Genomic DNA, 18,751 nt, shown 5'->3' on the forward strand with positions numbered 1-18,751 from the left:
CAGGGCGCCACCCCGTGTGGCATCTCAAAGTTAAAGCTGCGCTTTTCCGGGACTATCTCCAGCTGCACCACGTTTTCCGATATATTTTTTTTGCTCGGAGAGGTTTTTTGGACGCTTTCGAAGGATGGTGCCCGTTGTCTTCGATGCTGCGCAAGAAGTTACCAGACACAGGAAACATCAAAGCCCTAGCGCGTTGGTCTCCGGGCCGGTCCACTCTGGAACAGAGGCGACGAGGGCTCTGAGCACAAGTCGTGATTCGCGAGGCTTGGGCGAAGGCCGCCCTCATCGAGCAGCTCAGCTATATTCCATTCACATAAAAGCTCGCGTTCCTTCTCGACGGAAAACTGCGGACGACACCACACGGGACCTCTCTCCGGCGCCGCCGCCGCCGATCGTTGGCCGCCCCCATGTTCTAAGCTGTCTACTCGCTCCCGCAGCGGGCGCTCTTGCCTTAATCCTGCCCGTTCCGGAATGCGATGCGACCCCGTTTACACGCTCCGAATGAATGCGCATTCGACGTCTCGATCCACCTCCGCCTTGCGACTTGAATGCGATGCGCTTCTTTAGCGCATTATGCCGTTTACATGACCGCATGGAACCCGACAACGGGATTCTGTGAGTCTATAAAGGCCAGTTCACACTCTTGCAACCGAGTACGACCGAGAGAGACCAGACCGGTTTTTAAGCCTCTTGCGACCTCTTAGGACCGGATGCGCTACAGCGGAGCTGGTCCTAAGAGGCCGCAAGAGGCTGAAAAACCGGTCTAGTCTCTCTCGGTCGTACTCGGTTGCAAGAGTGTGAACGAACCTCATTTGTGGAAAAGCGGCTCCAGATTTCGCTTTCCCGCGGTAGCGTATTCGGAAAAGATTGTAAAGGCCCGTTCACACTCTTGCAACCGAGAACGACCGAGAGAGACGAGACCGGTTTTTAAGCCTTTTGCGACTTCTTAGGACCGGATGCGATGCAGCGGAGCTGGTCCTAAGAGATCGCAAGAGGCTTAAAAACCGGTCTCGTCTCTCTTGGTCTTACTCAGTCGCAAGAGTGTGAACGGGCCTTAAGTCAAGAAGTCAATTTCTGCTCTCTGATTGGCGCATTTTCGTGAACGTTACATCGCCTGGTTTGCGTGCTTCATTGCGACTGCATTTGTAGTTTTTGTGCATGTGACATCGTGTATGTGGCAGTGCAGCTTGGAAGCTTAACGAAAATAATCCCTGGAGAAGGGGAACAAGGGCGACAAAGGACAAACAGAAATCTTCAAACACAGCTATGGGTGACTGATGCGCGACCGAAAAAAATCCGCCCAGTAGCTGGTATCGAACCAGGGACCTTTCCATTTCCAGTGGAGCGCAAACTCAGCTAAAACTTGTCCAGCGCGCTTGCACCTTTGCATTTAATTGAATTATAATTGTAAATAGGTGGGAACAGCGCAGGAAAAAACCGACGAAGGACGAGTAGAAGAAGTGCACAAACACAGAGCTTCTTCTACTCATCCTTCGTCGGTTTTTCCTGCGCTGTTCCCACCTATTAAGATGCTTAACCAACTCGCCCAACTCTCTGCCGTATACTTGTAAAGTTGGTTCTCCTAAAACAGACGGTTTCTACAGGATGCTGCTGGGATCGCCGGCAGTCAGCACCCCATTTGTCGAGATTTCACCGGCACCCTAGAGGTGCTGCTCTAACACCCTGAACCAAGCTGATCGGCCCTCACTGTTGAGGATGTAAAATGCTCGAGGGTTCTGGCTAGTAGCCTTTGTGTACGGTGCAGGTTCAGGTGAGAGGTGTTTGGTCACCGAACGTGCTCAAACATGCACACGCCCAATCACGCCGCGCAGTCAACGGTGTCGAGCGATGAATACTATGAAGTCACGTGATGCCACGACGTCATGCTACGCCAATGTCCCCCTAGATTTAGTGGGGAACTGCACGAACAGACGGGCGGACAAATTTGTGAAATTAAAAAAAAAAAATGTATTCTCACACACACAGATAAAAAGAAGAATATGAATTTTAGACTTTAAAACACGAAGAATGGTGAGCCTTGTCTAAAGATGATATACCTTGACTAAAAAATACAAAAAAAGGTAGTACTGTAGGAAATACCTGCTTTTTTGCGTTAACGAGAATATACGCCGCGAACGGGACAAAAACCCTAGTAAAAAAAATCATTTGTATGAGAAAGTTCTTGCGTCCAATAAACACATATGAATCATACAATATATATAAGAACATATAAGAACCATACAAGAAGTATATGAGAACTATATAAGAAGTATATAAGATATATAAGAACCCCATAAGAAACTTATAAGAAACTTCCCACTAGTTTCTTATATGGTTCTGGTATGTTCTCATATACCTTATATAGTTCTTATATAGCTCTTATATGGTTCTTATACGGTTCTTATACGTTCTTATATATCTTGTATGATTCATATGTGTTTATTGGACACAGAAATTTCTCATACGAATGAGAATTTTCAATAGGGAAAGAGAAAACAATTGACCAGAAGACTGGGACTGGCGCGCGCTATGACTGGCCTGGGCCGCAGCAGCTCCATGAAATATTGTCCGAACGGGACGGCGAGGCCGAGATTGGAACCCACGGCGGAGGAACGCAAGAGCTCTGATAAATGGCGGCTTTTCTTTTTTTTCTTTTTTATTCGGTGGGGGGGGGGTTGGGGGGACAGAGTTAAGGCAATAAATATAAATAGAAGGGACTGTGATTCTACGCCAGGCGGTTTACAACTTCGCCGATTGCTTTTCGAATTGAAAAAAAAGGACAAAGAAAAATAATAAAAACGTCGCCATCAAGATAAAGAGGTTCGCCTCGACGCTTTGATTTAACAAATGTACGAAGGATACAACCGAAAGACTTCGGATTTTTTTAAAAATTATTTTCATTTAATGCGAACATTTTTTTTCCTGCTAGTTTGGCGATATACCGCAGTCTGGTTAAGGGCGCAGCGGCGGTATATAATCTTGGTAAAATGTATCCCCTTAAAAAATAAAAAAAATAAATGTTAAGAGTTATTTCCGATGCACCCTATGATTTTCACGCGGACGGAATGTTCAGTCGTCTCGAAATATTAAAACAAAAATACATGTCCTACATGATTATAGATTATGCAGCGATATAGAAAACGAGAAACTGATGAACGAAGCTGTCATAGCATTCGGAAAAATAGTAATAAAATTTATTTGACGTGCTCCAATGAATTTGAGAAATTGTGTACACGCGTATTAAATTCGGGCAGCAAATTCTTCACCATGTAGCTGTTTCTCAACACCTACACAGACAATCTAAAAAAAAAAGACACGTTTTGCTGAGCAGTTACGCTACCAACTTCTTTTTTTTTTTTTTTTTTTTACTTGTTGAACATTTAACATTATTCGTCATTCTTATACAGCTCGCTTACACCTTTGAATTCAATTGCATTATAATAATATTGCTTGCGTATGGAAAATCAATTCAGCTTTACTACTGTAAGTAGTGAAGCATTTGCTTTCTCATTTATGTGCTCCATGTAGCGCACACTTAGTGCGTCAGCGTGGATGAGGTTGAGGGCTTGACAAGTTCCATGCTAATTGTTTGTCCGTCATTTTTTAATAATAATAATATTATACCTTCCACGCCACCTCCTGGTAATAAATGTGCTTGTTTTTTTTTCTTTTTGGGCAGCTTGTTTATTGTTTAAGCTGAGCTAAATTGTAGGGGAGTGTTCAACGTATCTTAGGACAGTGTCTGTCGTCTTAGTAACATCAGCGCCTTTTATTTAGAGATAAAGATGTGATAAGCGGAAGTCAGCGTAGTTCGAAACCTGCTTACAAGTTCGTGTATTTGTTTTTGAGCAGGTACGTTTAGTAGTTGAGGAATTTTTTGCTAAGCCTTCGAGCTTGTGTGTGTTTACGTGTGTACGTGTGTGCACCTGTGTTTTGCATGTGTGTGCGCGCCTGTGTTTTGTGTGTGTGTGTGCGCCTGCGTTTAGAATAATGTCGAACCGGAAGCCAGAATGGAATGGCCGTGCCTGCTATTTACACCTTTTCCACAAGAGCGCAGCCATCTTGAATGTCGTCACTGCCAATCATAACTCGGCATCGTTCTGAAGTCACCGCAACTCTCACGCAAGAAGCAGACGATTTGCTCTCCGTATAGTTTAGCGAACTGTAATGCGTCCCGACGTTACAGGGGGTGTAGTCAACGGCAGGCGTTAGCCGTTGACTACACCCCCGAACACCGCGACCACTAAAACGTAAGAATGGAGGTTTCTAGCTTGATCTAGTTAACCCTTTCCCTACCATGGACGACCTGGCTTCGTGCACACTGTTTGTACCGCTCCTACCGAAGACGAGCTGAGCTCGTCCACTGTCCACATTGATTCGGGCTCCGATACGCTACCATGAACGAAATGGGCTGATCCACGTGTTTCTAGTGAGCTTTGCCGTGGATAGATGGCGCTTCACGGAAAATAAAAACCTGGTAAAAGTCTGAATTTGGCAGAAAATTGTTCTAACGCAGACAACAGGGGATTTAAAAATGGCGGCGTCAACTTCTGGTCGCTGCGTTCGTAGTGACGATCTTGCCTCAAAATTGGGGCGAAAGCGAAGATATTGTGACGTCTGTTCAGATTCAGGAGACGAGGAAATTAATCTTTCATCGAACAGCGAGAGCGATGCAGCTGAGGTATTGGATTTTAGCTCAGACGACTCCGATTTCGATGAGGACATCGTGTCGGCGTGTCGGCATTGGACTAGAATCAATGTAGAAGATCCCCTCCAGCCCCTCCACGTTTTGCGTTCACTTTGCGTGCAAGGTGATGCGAACTGTCTCTAGTACTGCTACCCCCGGCCTGAATGTCCATGTGCAAGGTGACGTGAACTGTCTGCGGTAATGCGGTGAAGCGGAACTTTAATCCCTTCTTCTTTTGCAGTCTGTTCAAAAATTTCTCATATAATAAATATTTTGGCATTTGTTTTTGGCCGTTGGATTGCATACAAAATTTATAAGGCACATAAAAAAATTCGGTATTTTCAAATCGCTTTTTTCAAACTTTTCGCGGTAGGCAAGGGGTAAGTACGCTAACATTATTTATACATAACCCGAAAAAAATGTATACAAAGAAAAAGGCAAATATTTTTTGGCCTCCGCGCCCCGCTTGGAATAAAAAGCGCGACCAACGTAAGCGCTCTAGGTGTTTCCTCCTCACTTTCTTTCACTGCAGTCACGCCTTCTGCAATACATATTTGATCGTAATTATTCTTTTATACGCGAGCGAAGAGGACACGCGTGCATTTATTTTTCTAAAACTTTATTGAGCAAATATAGATCAAATTAAATAAGCACACGTTTCCAGACATAGTCCGTCAGTACTGTTTACTTATTTATTTCTTGTTTGCCTCGTGTATGTTTTAAGGACGGAAAGCAGTACAGAAGTCAATTAAACATTTCGGCATCGCCGTTTTTCCCCGAATCTTCATGACCTCAATTTTATTATTTATTTCTCCATTTTATGTGGACTTTCAAGCGCAGAAAGCAAGTTAAATAAAAGTCACGGTTTCCAAATGACTGTTTTCCGCGCGCGACCTCAAAAACTTCCTTCTGTGTCGTTCTTCCTTATATATATATATACATCTTTAACTTCGGCACAAGTTCATGTCTTTACCTTGAGACAGGCAAGAAAGATGTAGAAATCTGTTGTTACATTAAGAGGCGTGAGGGTACGCGACGTCGTGCTCGCCGCGTACTGTCACTACCTCACGTACCCTTGAAGCCGGACAGCGCTATAGTTCAGAAACGGACGGTTTCCTGAATTGCATCCGGCGAACCATATGAAGACTTCCTTGGCGTATCGCCCAATTTTGTCAACAGGGAAGACGCGGCCGCATTCCGATTGATCCTAGCTCGAGCATTTGAAGACCAAAAAATCAAGCCCGACGTGCTCGGTGAGCGGACACAACCGTCCGGTCGAAATCCGCTCAAGCGTATCTTGGGCCCAGGGTACACATACCATCAACCATATCCTGGTCGAGTGCTTCCTTAGTAAAGGGTATAAGGACAGGTCATCCGAAAGAGCTGCAGCGCAATGTCTGCAATGCGGCATACCATACTTTGCTCCGAAGCGGTAGGATAGTAAGTAATAGAACACTAACCATCTTAGCTAAGTTTTAATAGAGTGGTTCCTGAGAAGATGGTAGAGGATTCTTCCGCTGAAGAAGCTGCGGGACACCGTCTGAAATGCCGACATACTGCAGACTCTGCTCAGGCCTTGCAGGGTAGTAATAGGAGACTAGCTGTCTTAACCTTATCCACGCCGAAGGGTTCCTGAGCCATGGTTAGAGGACGCGTTATCTGAAGGAGCTACATGACACGGTGTGCAATGCTACATACTGTAGACTCTGCCTCAGGCTTTGCAGGGCAGTAGTAAAAAACTAACCATCTTAACTGTATCATTGTCGAGGGGTTCCTGAGCCATGGGTATCCAGGACTGCTGGATACCGTCTGCTGTGGGACATACAGTAGACCCTGCAGGGAAGCTAATGGCACACTAAACCATATTGATCATATCGCAGTCGAGTTGTTTCTATGCAACATTACGGGTCGTCTTAAAAAGCTATAGGGCACGTTCGACAATGCGACGTACCAGACTCTGTCTCGATGCTGTGGGTTAATATTGGAACGCTAACCGCTGCAACTGTCGTCATATATACGTTTGTATACGTTTAAATGCATCTTTGTCTGTATCATTAATGTGCGTATCACTCGTAGAAGTGTGCTGATCTTCGCTGGAAGGCCATCTGTGTGAATAAATAATATAAATGTGAAAGATATTGCTCCTTTTTCCAAGCCCTGAGTGGCCGGCGAAGATCATGTGCTGTACCATGAAAGGTGACGTTTCCGCCTTTGCACAATCCCTCCATCTGCCACTGTGTGCTGAAGATATGCCACGAGGCTGTTGGTTTATCCCTGCTTTCCTGGAATCAATATAGTCCGGGGGGGGGGGGGGGGGCAATTTTAGATCATGAGCGGCTATTGTGGCGTGAAGGACGACATATCTGATGATATTTCTGCAAGGGGTCGTCGGCCCATGGCAAACTTGCCAAGAAATCAAAGTGGCCACCGATCCACCGACCAGATTGCTAAAAAGTAGCAAGGTTAGACATGACTCCGAGGACAAAGAGAGAGAGAGAGAGAGAAAAGAGGGGAAGGAAGATAAGCTTAAGTTCCTGCATTTTTTTGTTTTTGTTTTCTTCGGAGAATGCATTTGTGTTGGTGTAAGCTCGCCCTGCAGAACCCAGGGATCCTGGGTTCAATCCCCACCCCTACCAGTTACGATCTGGATAAGCCTCGTACCGGCGTGCGGCCGTGTATCACTACGGCATGATGTACGTCAAAGACCCGGTTAGCGGTTGTACTACACTGGTTCATTGCTCTTCTACAGCTGAGACACCAGACGCCCATTGGGGTTGACTAACTTCCAACTGCTCTAAACGTACACACAGCCCAATTACATTTCACTGATTTTTATATCAGACGTGATTCGCGGTTTATTTATTTATTTTCTTGTTTTCGTGTGTTCATTTGCAAATAATTTATTATTATTATTTTTTCCTCAAAGTAGCGCCAGCATTACGCTCTTTCCAGTAACTATTTTTCTTCTTTTCCATTGTTTCTGCCTCGTCCAAGATAGCCGAGGTAGAAGTAATTTTTCACAAGAACAAAATACAAATAAAAAGTGTAAGCATTTACGCAACCCGTATGGTGAAACACAGCAAGAGCCGAGGCGTGACGTCGAAGCCGCTAAGGTGTCATTTCGGAGCAGATGGACTGAAGGAACGGTAAAGGTGCGAGCGCGCACCACACAGTCCACACGGGAGTTTCGTATCAAACAGAGTAACCCACCGCACGAAAATTGCATTGCGTTTTGGAATCAATAAGACCGTATTATGTAGAGAGTATTGAGCTGTAAGAAGGGAGCGTGTTTTCTTACGTCACTTTGGTACAAATAGTCACGCGTGCTAAACGAAGAGTGCCGAATAAACAGGGACAAGGAAGAAGACAGGACGAAGTGCACTCTCAAAAGAAGATTTATTGAAACAAACACTCACTGTTAATACCATATTTACGGCAATTCGTTTATAAAATAAATCTTATGTCGCGGGTATTTACGGGGCACCATACTCCGTGTCACATTACGTCCGAGCGCAGCGTACGCTACGAAACGACCGAGCCAATCAAATAGCAGCAAAGGTGCAACGTCACGAAATGCATCACCGGGGACCCAATCAGGTGCAAAAAGTGCGCTGCGCTCGGACCTAAAGTGAAACGGAGTATAGCGCACTTGCTTTCCCCTTGCTTTCTGATACAGAATCCGTCGTAAAATTCTAAGGCAGTTTTATCTGCGTAATTCTCGAGAATCGTTGTTTGTGCTAATTTTGGGTCACATGGGTACCTATACATGTACGTTGCCAGACTGCAGGAAGGACTGTTTTACTGACCATGCATTTAATCTTGCTACCATGCACGAACGTGCATGTTATCCTGCTTGCTTCTTATATTGTTATCCGCGGCCCGTGGAATGTTTTGGATTGAACGAAAATGAGCCCGCGTCGATATGGAGCTCGATCGACGGCGCGAAACTGCGAAGTATCCCACTAACAGCTATCGCTCTAATATTGCTGGAAAATTCGGCATGAAATAGGCAATGTTAAAGAAGCTATTGTGACCAATTTGGATTATGCAATTTTTGTTATTGCGCTTCTTTTAACGTTTGCAGCACCTAAGGTTCCCAAGTAAAAATGTGAATATCTTGCTTCTTACAAGCAAGGATTTACAATATGGTACTGAATGGAGTGGCATCACTTGTCGGTGGAGTGCTTCTTAGAAAGAAGCTGGTGGCCTATAGCACCAGGAAAAACTGGTAGACTATTCCAACCAAAGGTGCCTCGTCGTGCGTGTTGGTCGTCGTCAATTGTTAAGGACAGTGTTCGTGGTCCAGGAACTTCTGTTCGACCCCGAATATACGTTTTCATCGCTGCGAAGCCCCCAGTCTGCGCGCCTAGATTGAGATTCTGTCAAAATTGCGACAGACTAGAACCCAAAGGTCAACAGTGTACTCGGGATTGCTGGGAGGAGAGGAAGTGGCTCTTTGACAGCAGGTCTCCGCGCTGGTGTGAGGGGCACCGTGCCCACAGGCCGTTGGCCGTTCTATAGTGCAAGGCAAACGCGAAAGCGATAAGAAGCTTGCATCACCCGCACGTCGCTCAGCTCTGAAGTGGCTCGCGTTGCGCAATGAAGGAGGACATTCGATCAGACTGCCGGGCATTGACGTCACGAGTCACGTGTTCTCCCTCGAAACTACACAAGACCAACGGCGAGACTGGAGGTAACACATATCGTGCTTGATTTCGTGTCCTCAAATCTGCTGTTTGCCGCAGCGTACCTTGAAATTTGAGCACTGGTTGCGTAAGGCTGCAAGAACCGGGGAGAATATATTTTTTTTTTTTGTAAAAGTTTTGTTTTATTAAAACGACAGTGAGCCAACACAGCTTGCAAATGCGTCGTTTATGTGGACAAAGGGCGCAAACGTGCTGGTGAAGATTAGGCATAACACAACTCCGAGGCTGCAGTATAAGCAAATTGTCTGACTGTAGTAATACTGCTCTGGAGAGAGTTTGATGTTTTTTTTCCTCCTTTCGTCCGCGGGGTATCTGTCCCTTTGTGGTATTTCCAATATTTAAGCTCTTTCCAAGTGAAATAAAATCCAGCTGTGTTGAAATTGTTCGTGTAAAATTCATTTGCAAAAAAAAAAAAAAAAAAAACTTTTTGCAAATGTTTTTTGTTTTACATTTTGCCACTTCGCCTTACTCAGAAACCACAATGGGTGATTTTTCGCATATTGTAGGCAAGAGAGCTTTGCGTTGCTAGCGGTAGATCCTGCCGTCACCTAGAACGTAAATTCAGCCCACGCCCGCAGGGCCCGCTCTCCCCAGCGCGTAATCAACGAAAAGTCTCTCAAGTCGCAGACCCGCTACTTTTTTCCGTGCGCATCGCACAAAAGACAAAAGATACTTAGGCTAAGTGGCGCAAGCTACCGCCCGTTACAAAGGGTATAGCCATTAACACCCATGCATCCATGCAACGGGGTTTGCCGCAAACATTATGACAGAAGCATCTGTGGACACGGCTCAAACACGGTCTGCAGACTAGTTTTGTGTGACGTATTAGCAGTATATGACCGGGGATTAAGGAAATGTCAGCACATCGGTATACCGTTAACGCTATGCCAGGAACATACCGTGGAGAAAATGCTTCAATCGAATGTAATCTCATGCCACAATGCAAAAAAGAAAGAAAAAAAAAGAGAATAGTTGACGGGGCAGCGATTAGTTTTGCAGTATATACGTCCCCTGCCGCCGCTCGTTTCCAGCCATGGCGGTAGCGGAATCATCTAACGCTTAGCATCAGCGTTACCGTAATAGGGAGTCGCAGTGGATCGTTCCGGTACTTTGCATGGTAACGACACCCGATATCCCGCCGACGCCCTTGCCTACATATGCATCGTATCTTTATCGCGTATCATTATCGGAGGTACCGATACGATCTACTGAATCTCCCTACTGGGCGGTTTTCGTGGATCGTTTTCACCGTCCCGCAGCGCTTTCCCTAACCCGCTACAAAAGCTGAAACTCTCCAGACAAAGCCAGCGCCGCGCAAGCGCAGTAGCGGCGTCTTCATTTCGAGAGCGTAGCGGACCTGAAACAACTCTCGCCGAAAACTCCCTAAAGGTAACGCTCCGCTCCGCTCCACTCCGCTACGCGCCGCTCCGCTCCGCTCCACTCCGCTACGCGCCGCTCCGCTACGCTATACTCCGCTACGCTGGGCGACCATAGCCGATGTAATGCCTAGGATCCTCCATCGGGCGCGTCGATGTTCCTACGTTGTATGCCTGCGCTGACGACGCACACATTCTATAATTAACAGTGCGGAAGCGGCTACTTGTGTTAGAAAGAGAAGGGGAAAGGGTTAGGAGAGGAGGAAGCGCAAACAAGGGGTTCGGGACATTTGCGGATAACAAACGATCAGCGTCAATTTAAAGACACCCCCACACTGGAACACACACCACGCAAACGCAAAAGAGAAATCAACCGAATGAAAGCTCGATTGTTCGGAACCCAAATGGAAAGTGAATGGAGATGCGTTTCTTCGACAACGGGTCGAGGGAAGAGAGATTCAATCAGGATCTCGTTCCCGTTTAATCCCGCCAAGAGGGCACGTGACCTCCCCGCCCGTCCCCTTCGGCCTTCAATTTGCCCTCCCACGGGCTCTCGCGTTACTTATTGAAAAGGGCTGCCGCTGCCTCTTTGCCGAAGTGGTGGACGCCTATTGGTCGCTTCGGTTGCCTTGCCGTGATGTCGCGAGTTGTGAACTTTGGCTGCTTATCGTCCTTTCCCAACTACAAACTCCGTGGTGTGCGTAAGGCGGACGACAGAAGCATGCTTTTAATTTAAACCAACACCGGAAAAGTTGGTTAGTCTGACATTACTCTAATTTCCGTCGATGAAAGAAAAAAATAAAAAAATCCAAATAAGGACCTTACAGTGAATGTTTTCTGTTTCACATTTTGGCCGCCAGGGCGCGCCGGTTCTCGCTGCACACTTGCATAGGGCGGTGGCTCCACGCTCCCTTCCTTGACGTTTTGTCCGCTGGGTGGCGTCTCGCCTCTCTCGAAACGACAGCAGACGAATCGACCAGCTGTCACGTCCGTTCACACCGACTTCGTAGGGAGGCATAATGGAGGCCGAAAACAAGGCACGCGTGTGATTGATCACTCCATGCAGACAGTTTGAGAGACAGCTCTAGAATGGATTTAGCGTTGATATGGCGCTGACAGGAGACGATACAGATCCCAGATGTTTGATAAACCAACCGAGGGTTGGTGACGCCAATTTGAATAAACAAGAATATGCTGATGATGTTAATAATAGTAATAATAACACTCTTTACTCGGTCTTGAGTCGCTTTGAAGATAAACAAATGTTATTTGACGAGGCATCCTTGCACATGGCTGATCAGTAAAATAACAAATAAAATGGACGCGTAAACAATCTAATCGATCAATATAGAGGCATTATTAAGAATCATAATCATGTTAAATGTACGATAGTAACTGTATAGAATAATCAATCGAACTTATGTCTGCGACTTATGTCTACCACGGGTAAAGTATTAGACAAAAGGAGGTGAAGCATAAGAGCGCATGTACCAACAGTATACTGTGACACATTCGAAAGTGAAGGCGTAAAAGCATATATGACTAGTATAAAGTGCGCTCAGCTTTGAGTCTGCTCAGTTCTTTCTTTCTTGAGCCCGCGCCTATGCACGGAGAAAGCGAAGGAGAGGAGGAAGAGGAGACGAGTGAGCGCGGGAATGTCAGAATGCCGAGCTCCGGTTAAAGGTATTAGCGGTTATACAACTAAAGCTATAGCCGCATTTATTTCCACTGCACTCGTCGAACACATTAGAACGTGGAACGCCAGCGTCCGGCGTCCGGCTTTCGCGTTCTAACGAGACCTCAGCCATAGCCTCTTCTATACTGACAAAGCTGGGTCGATCGCCACGAGAAGCGGCCGCCGAAACGGTAAAAGTGGAGCAGCAGACAACGGATGAGAGGAGAGCCACGTGACTGGCGCCCCGTTGCGGCGAGACGCCGAAACGCGGCTGCGGCGAGACGCGAGGATCCGAAAGTGTGTTTCGGGTCCTCACCGCTGCAAAATCTGTGCGCTGAAGTCCAAGTTCCCCCAGAGCCGTGTATTGGGAGAGTTTGGCCATACATTGGTTTGAATAGGCGAGCATCTCGAGGCCAACCACAGGCCGCGAAACAGCCGCTAGTGGTGATCATGAGCCCTAAAAAAGCGACTCGACTAATTTAAGCCGTTTTATTGTTGCTCGAATAAAAAGGTATAACTCTTGGTGACTGAAAACTTGGCGCATCTTTTCATCACATCCATATGCAACGGTGGAATAAACGAACGTGCGCTCCAAACCAGGCCCGACTTGCTTGAAACAGCGTCCTAGCTGAGACGGGGAAAGAAAGCACTGCCAAAGCCAGCGCACGGGCCGAGCGAGACTCGTCAAGACACTCGCCCATGTGTACTATTTTTTTTAGTCTTATGCAGCGGAGATGTTGTTTTAGCAAGCCAACACCGAACACCCTGTGCACTATATATATATTTTTTTAGTCTTATGCAGCGAAGATTTTGTTCTAGCAAGCCGACACAGAACGAACTGTCACCAAGACGTCGAAATTGAACGCTTCTATTTTCACGCTTTAAATGTCGTTTCCAATAATGTGACGTCGCGGTCTGCTGATTGGGCGACGCTGTGCCGCACATTTAGTTTACGCTCTAACCACGGAGGGAGTATTCGGCGCTGGCGGAGACCTTTGCTCCACCCATTGGCCAAAGTCTCCCAATATACGGCTCTGGGTTCCTCGAGAAAGGGCTCTTCGATGCTCTGTGCTACCAGATCCTCGCGCTCCACACCTGCGACCGGGCACTCTGGCTCCGTCGTCGAAATGCCAGGCTATGCCTCAACCAAAGTCGACGCGCCCTTCGTGGCTGCGGTCGTCCTAATGCGTTCCTTACGAGTGCTCTACGTTGTCCTTTGAGTGACGTGCCCTTCCTTCCGTTCCGATGCTCCAAAAGACGCACTTTTTTTCGGAACACTCGCTTGCCGTATACGACGCAACGGGCGCGGAAGGATGTATGGTTGGGCTCCTCGGCGAAATTGGAGTGCTCTCGGGACTTCCGCAATTCTGGCTTTTGAGGACGTGCTCGGGGAACACCCCTAGCTTGTCTCCCTCTATCTCGAAGTGGGAACGCTGCCTCGGGTTAAGCAGCAGCTGCAACCCGCACGGACACGGCACGCGGGCCTCGAGCGTGCTCGAACTGCTAACCCATTTATTTAATCAGTGTTGCTCGCGGTTGAGGATATACGCCGCGCACGTCTTGATCGGTTCTTTGGAGAATGCACCGACACAACAACCGTCCATACAGACGAGCGTGTTTGTCCTCCTAGGGGGTCGAGGAGAATGGCGCTCGCGAAGAAACCCATTTTGAGTAGAGCGCGCGAAGCGTCTGCTAATGCGTGGGTCCGCCGCCAGGGCCACCTCCTGGGCGGGATGTAACGGACATTCGGCCTGTGCAGTCTCGTCCGTTGCTGACTCTGCCCGATAATGGCTTCGTATTAAGCGGAGAGGGAAGTGGAACTGACAGGTTGAACAAACGCTTCCGGAAGAGACCGCTCTTCTTGAAGTGGAAGAGCGCGGATCGCTCGTCACTGTAGAAGCTGGTTTACACGTTTGCATGTTACTCGGTTTGAGTGTCGCATGTTGCGTCGCAACCGCTTGTGACTCACAAGCGGTTGGGACTCACGAGCGACAGTGCGACATAACGCAGTGGCGCCGTCTATAGGGTAGCCTTTGACCCACTTCTGATCTGCGTCTACTTCCAACTTTTTACGCGTTATTCCTTCAGCTTGAACTTTAAAGAGTTCTTTTAGTGACATATAAGGGATCATTTCTCATAGATAGTACGCGTATTTAACTCGCGGGTCGGAAGTGTACGCGCGACGCTTGTGGTCAGGTTTGCGAGACGGTTTTCTTCGATCACCTGACGTCATTTGACGTAAATGACATTGAAATGTGCCGTGCGATACGGGTAATGACAGCCAAGCTGTGGGTAGGTTTTATATCGTCACATCTTTCCCCCTTTCCCCATCGCGACAGTTACTTACAATATAACAAACGCAGTACAGATTTAGAAAAAAAAAAAACAAGATGGATGGAATTCAACGTAAACATTTCGGCAGAGGTCTGCCTCGTTAGGGAACAACCTAGAACTTTCAATAAATCCTCAACTATTTCCTTCAAGGAGGTCCCAACGTTTCAGATCCGACACGATTTTTTTTAGGGGTCGATTATTTTTTTATAGGGTACAGCAGCTTTGTTTTATGCTACCCCCGGTGATGGTCTCTTTTTTCCACTTCTTTGTCAGGTAATGGACTTAGTCCATTCACGAAGGATGATGGTAATGTGCCAGCGGACGTATCGACGTTTCCCGGTGTTGTTTGGATACGCCATAGGTCCGTAGAAAAGCAGCTGGCGGAAATTTGTCTCAACATTTATGATGCGGGTGCTTGCGAAGTCGAATCGATGGTCACTGTCCTCACGGTGTTCCACAACAGCGCTTCGCTCGCGATCGAATTTGCGCATATTCTGTTTGCGTTGTCGAATTCATGCTGGGAAGTTCTTTGTTGCGGCGATATAGGCGGCAGGGCGTTCTGAGAATGGAATCGAATATACAACTCCCTACGCTCTTTCTTTAGGGGGACAATATTTCGGTCGCGGAATCATACTGCAAAGAGTTGATACCGGTTTGTGGGACACCTGAATACTTCATTTTGCCAGCGTACGCGCCAGTGCTTCGCTGGTCCCCATTATGTAGGAAACACAGATGTGGGTCTGTGGTTGGAACCGTGTGTTGTTCTGTTGTTGAAGGTGTCGACGATTACGACCTTGACACCGAGCATCACGAGAGACGAAGCTGCCGGTGTAGCCGTTCTTCTCTAAATCCGTGATGACTGTTGTTTTCTGTGGTTTTCAGGTCCGTCTTTGATGAGCAGATATTCCTCGCTTTGGATAGCAGGGTCGTAACCAGCGAAGCCTTGCGACTCATTGGGTGGTTTGAGTCAAATCGGAGGCAACGACCTGAGTGAGTCGGCTTTTTGTATTGGTTACGACCCTGCTGTCCAGAGCGAGGAACATCTGCTCATCAAAGGCGGACAAAAAAAAAAACAGTCATTACGGATTTTAAGACGAACGGCTACGCCAGCCGCATCATCTCGTGTTGCTCGGTGTCAAGATCGCAAATCATCGACACCTTCAGCCACAGAACAACACGCGGCTCTGGCCACACACCCGCGCCTGTGTTCGCTACATAAAGGGGACTAGCAAAGCACTGGCGCGGACGCTGGCGAAAGAAGCTATTCAGGTGTCCCCCGAATCGGCAGCAACACTTGAACGTACGATGTTGCGACCGAAAGATCGCCCTTCTAAAGAAAGAGCACAGGGTGTTTTATATTCAATTCCATGCGCAGAGCGTCCTTGCACATACATCGGCGTAGCAAAGAAATTTCCAGAAAGAATTCGACAACACAAAAACGATGTGGGCAAATTCGACCGCGAGCGCAGCGCTGTTGCGGAACACTTTGAGGACAGCCGACCATCGATTCGACTTCGCAAACACCCGTATCATAAACGTTGAGAAGAAACTTCCGCCACCGGCTTTCTATAGGGTCATGGCATGTCTAAACAACACCAGAAATGTCAATAGGTCTGTTGGCAGATCACCATCACCCTACATTGACGAGCCAAGTCACCTGTCAAAGAAGCGAATAAATAATTAAATAGAGACCATCGCCATAGAAGACAACGAAGCTGCTGTCCCATATCCGGAAACAGTCGCCCCTGAAGAAAAAAAAACCGAGCCGGTTTTGAAACGTCGGGGACCTCCTTGTAAGATTTGGTAGGTGATTTACTCAATTTCCTAAAATGGATGGATGGATGGCAATGGCTACTATACCCTTTGTAACGGACGTTAGCTTGCGCCACCTAGGCTATAGGTAGGATTCCGTTGTTTAGGAGTTTATTTATCGTAAATGGCGGAAGGTGTTTTTCGTAGTTTCTTTTTCTTCGAAAAATCGGGGTTTATTGGAATTTATTTGTGTAAGATTCTCAATTTTCTTAAATTCGAAATTCATTTCACTGTGCTCCCAATTTAAAAAAAAAAAAATAAAGTTTGGGTACCACGACCCGTTGTCCTGAAGGAAACTTGACGAGCTAAAATGCAAACCCGGCCCCTTCCGTCAGTAGTTACAGATTTCAAAGGAAACTGAAGTTTCATCTCCTCAGAACGACTGCCTTTGTGTTCTTATGAAGTTTAACAACATCTCTGTTTCTTTTTCTTATGTCGTTGTGACCTCAAAAGTTTGAGTTTTTCGGATAAATCTGAATTGACGAAAAATTTATAGTCGAGTGTTTTTCAAATCTTTTTTCTTCAGATTTATCCAAAAACCTGGAACCGTATGCGTATAGGTAACGTCAAGCACAGAAATACCGTTTTTTTTTTATTACTTTCTTTTTGCTTTTTTTGTTTTTGTTTTTTCGTTTTTCAAGCATGGTACGCGATGTAACGCACACATAACAAGGGCGTCTGTTGACGAGCTGGGGACGAAGCTGCGAGTTGTTTTTTGGGCGGCGCCTCCTTCGGCAAACATCGTTCATAATGTAGTATGTTGTACCGCGGTGGGGCGCTCCGCTAGATTGTTGCTGCAGGAATCGAGATAAATGCGGCGTCATGTAGGGCAGGTCGCGCGCGTCTGTTTGGGACATGTCGTTTTCAGCGCGGGGCGTCGTTTGTCTCGCTGCAGCGCCCTCTCGCGCTACGTGTAGTCGTGACTTGGTCGTGACGCCCGCGGAGCTTCTGTAGAGCGATTGGTTCTCACCAGTAGCTGTAGTCTTATCGAAACATATGGCGCGGCTCGTAATGTTCAAGATCTGCTTCGTGATTGATACACGGAGATTTGCGTGAGGCGAAGTATGTGCGCATGCGCATCACCGACAGTAGCGCCACCACCGTGGCGTGACGTCTTTGACGTCAGAGATTTGAGTTGGTCGATAAAGCTATAGTGTACAGTGCTACTTTGCTCGCGATATGGCAGTTGCAATTTCGAAAACACCCGTTTCTTTTTTTTTTTTTTTGACACACAATCATCGTTGCACAATGCGAATGAATGAAAAAAAGCTGACGCACAATGCAAAAAAAAAAAAAAAAATCAACGGAAAGATGATTGAAATTTAGGGCACGCTAGAAACGTTTTCACGCTTTCTTTGAGAAACCAGGATATTTACGGGGCTAAAATGAAAGATATATGGTTTAGCTAAAATATATATTTAAGGTTTGCGTGATATAAACACCAGATCGTGTTTAGTTTTTCTACTAATGGTGTGGAACTATATGTGCTGAAAATCATGCGGAATTCGCACGAACTTTGGATGAACATGCCGCTTAAATTCTTCTACTTGACCCGACAGGTACAGTTTGTTTCTTTACATGATACTTATATGTGTGAGGATTGTTGTCATTTGCTGCTACTGGGCCTGCCCGTTAGCATTTTTTCTGCTTTGCTGTCTTGGTATAGAAAGTGATTATCTACCCTACTGTAGTCGTCGCGATGTTGAGTTTAACCCTGTCCCTGATACACAGGTTCTTTTTCAGCAAATTCTTCCTGGACGAACACAAATAGCTGAGGATGTCACCCTTATAAAAAATAGACAAGAGGCCCTAGATGCTAAGTTTGATGGCTACGAAACCCGTCTGGTTCAAATCGAGTCGGGTTTCTTGTTAGGCGAGTGCAATCTTCGGAAGAAAAAAGTACCTCTCCCGAGGCAGCCATCTATCAGCTTACATATAAAAATGACGATTTGGAAAATCGCTGTCGTAAAACCCAGGAAGGTATCCCCTGCGTTGTTACTTGATAGCATATCTAATCTGCTGTCTTCGAATTTGTCTGTAACTTACGATGGCATAGAACGCTGTCATCGCGTCGGTTCGTTTGTAGAAGGCAATACCAGACCTGTTATATGCAAGGTGATTGAATTTCAAGATAAAATTCGCATCCTAAAAAAATGCCCAC

General features: G+C 46.5%; 1 protein-coding gene across 2 annotated transcripts in view; it reads left to right on the top strand.

Annotated features, from left to right (window-relative positions):
* Nucleotides 1-18,751, top strand: part of LOC8051620 (receptor-type tyrosine-protein phosphatase kappa) — a 103,011-nt gene that overhangs the window by 24,029 nt on the left and 60,231 nt on the right. Inside the window, exon 1 of one of the 2 annotated variants that reach the window (XM_040207628.3) lies at nt 9,346-9,380. The exons of the other annotated variant lie outside the window; for it this stretch is intronic. The gene's annotated coding sequence lies outside the window, so the exon portion shown is untranslated. Of the gene's footprint in view, nt 1-9,345; nt 9,381-18,751 lie in introns of those variants that run through there. 2 annotated transcript variants of the gene reach the window in all.

The sequence above is a fragment of the Ixodes scapularis genome, unplaced genomic scaffold (assembly GCF_016920785.2).
Source record: "Ixodes scapularis isolate PalLabHiFi unplaced genomic scaffold, ASM1692078v2 PGA_scaffold12__126_contigs__length_90152505, whole genome shotgun sequence".
Lineage (NCBI taxonomy): Eukaryota > Metazoa > Arthropoda > Arachnida > Ixodida > Ixodidae > Ixodes > Ixodes scapularis.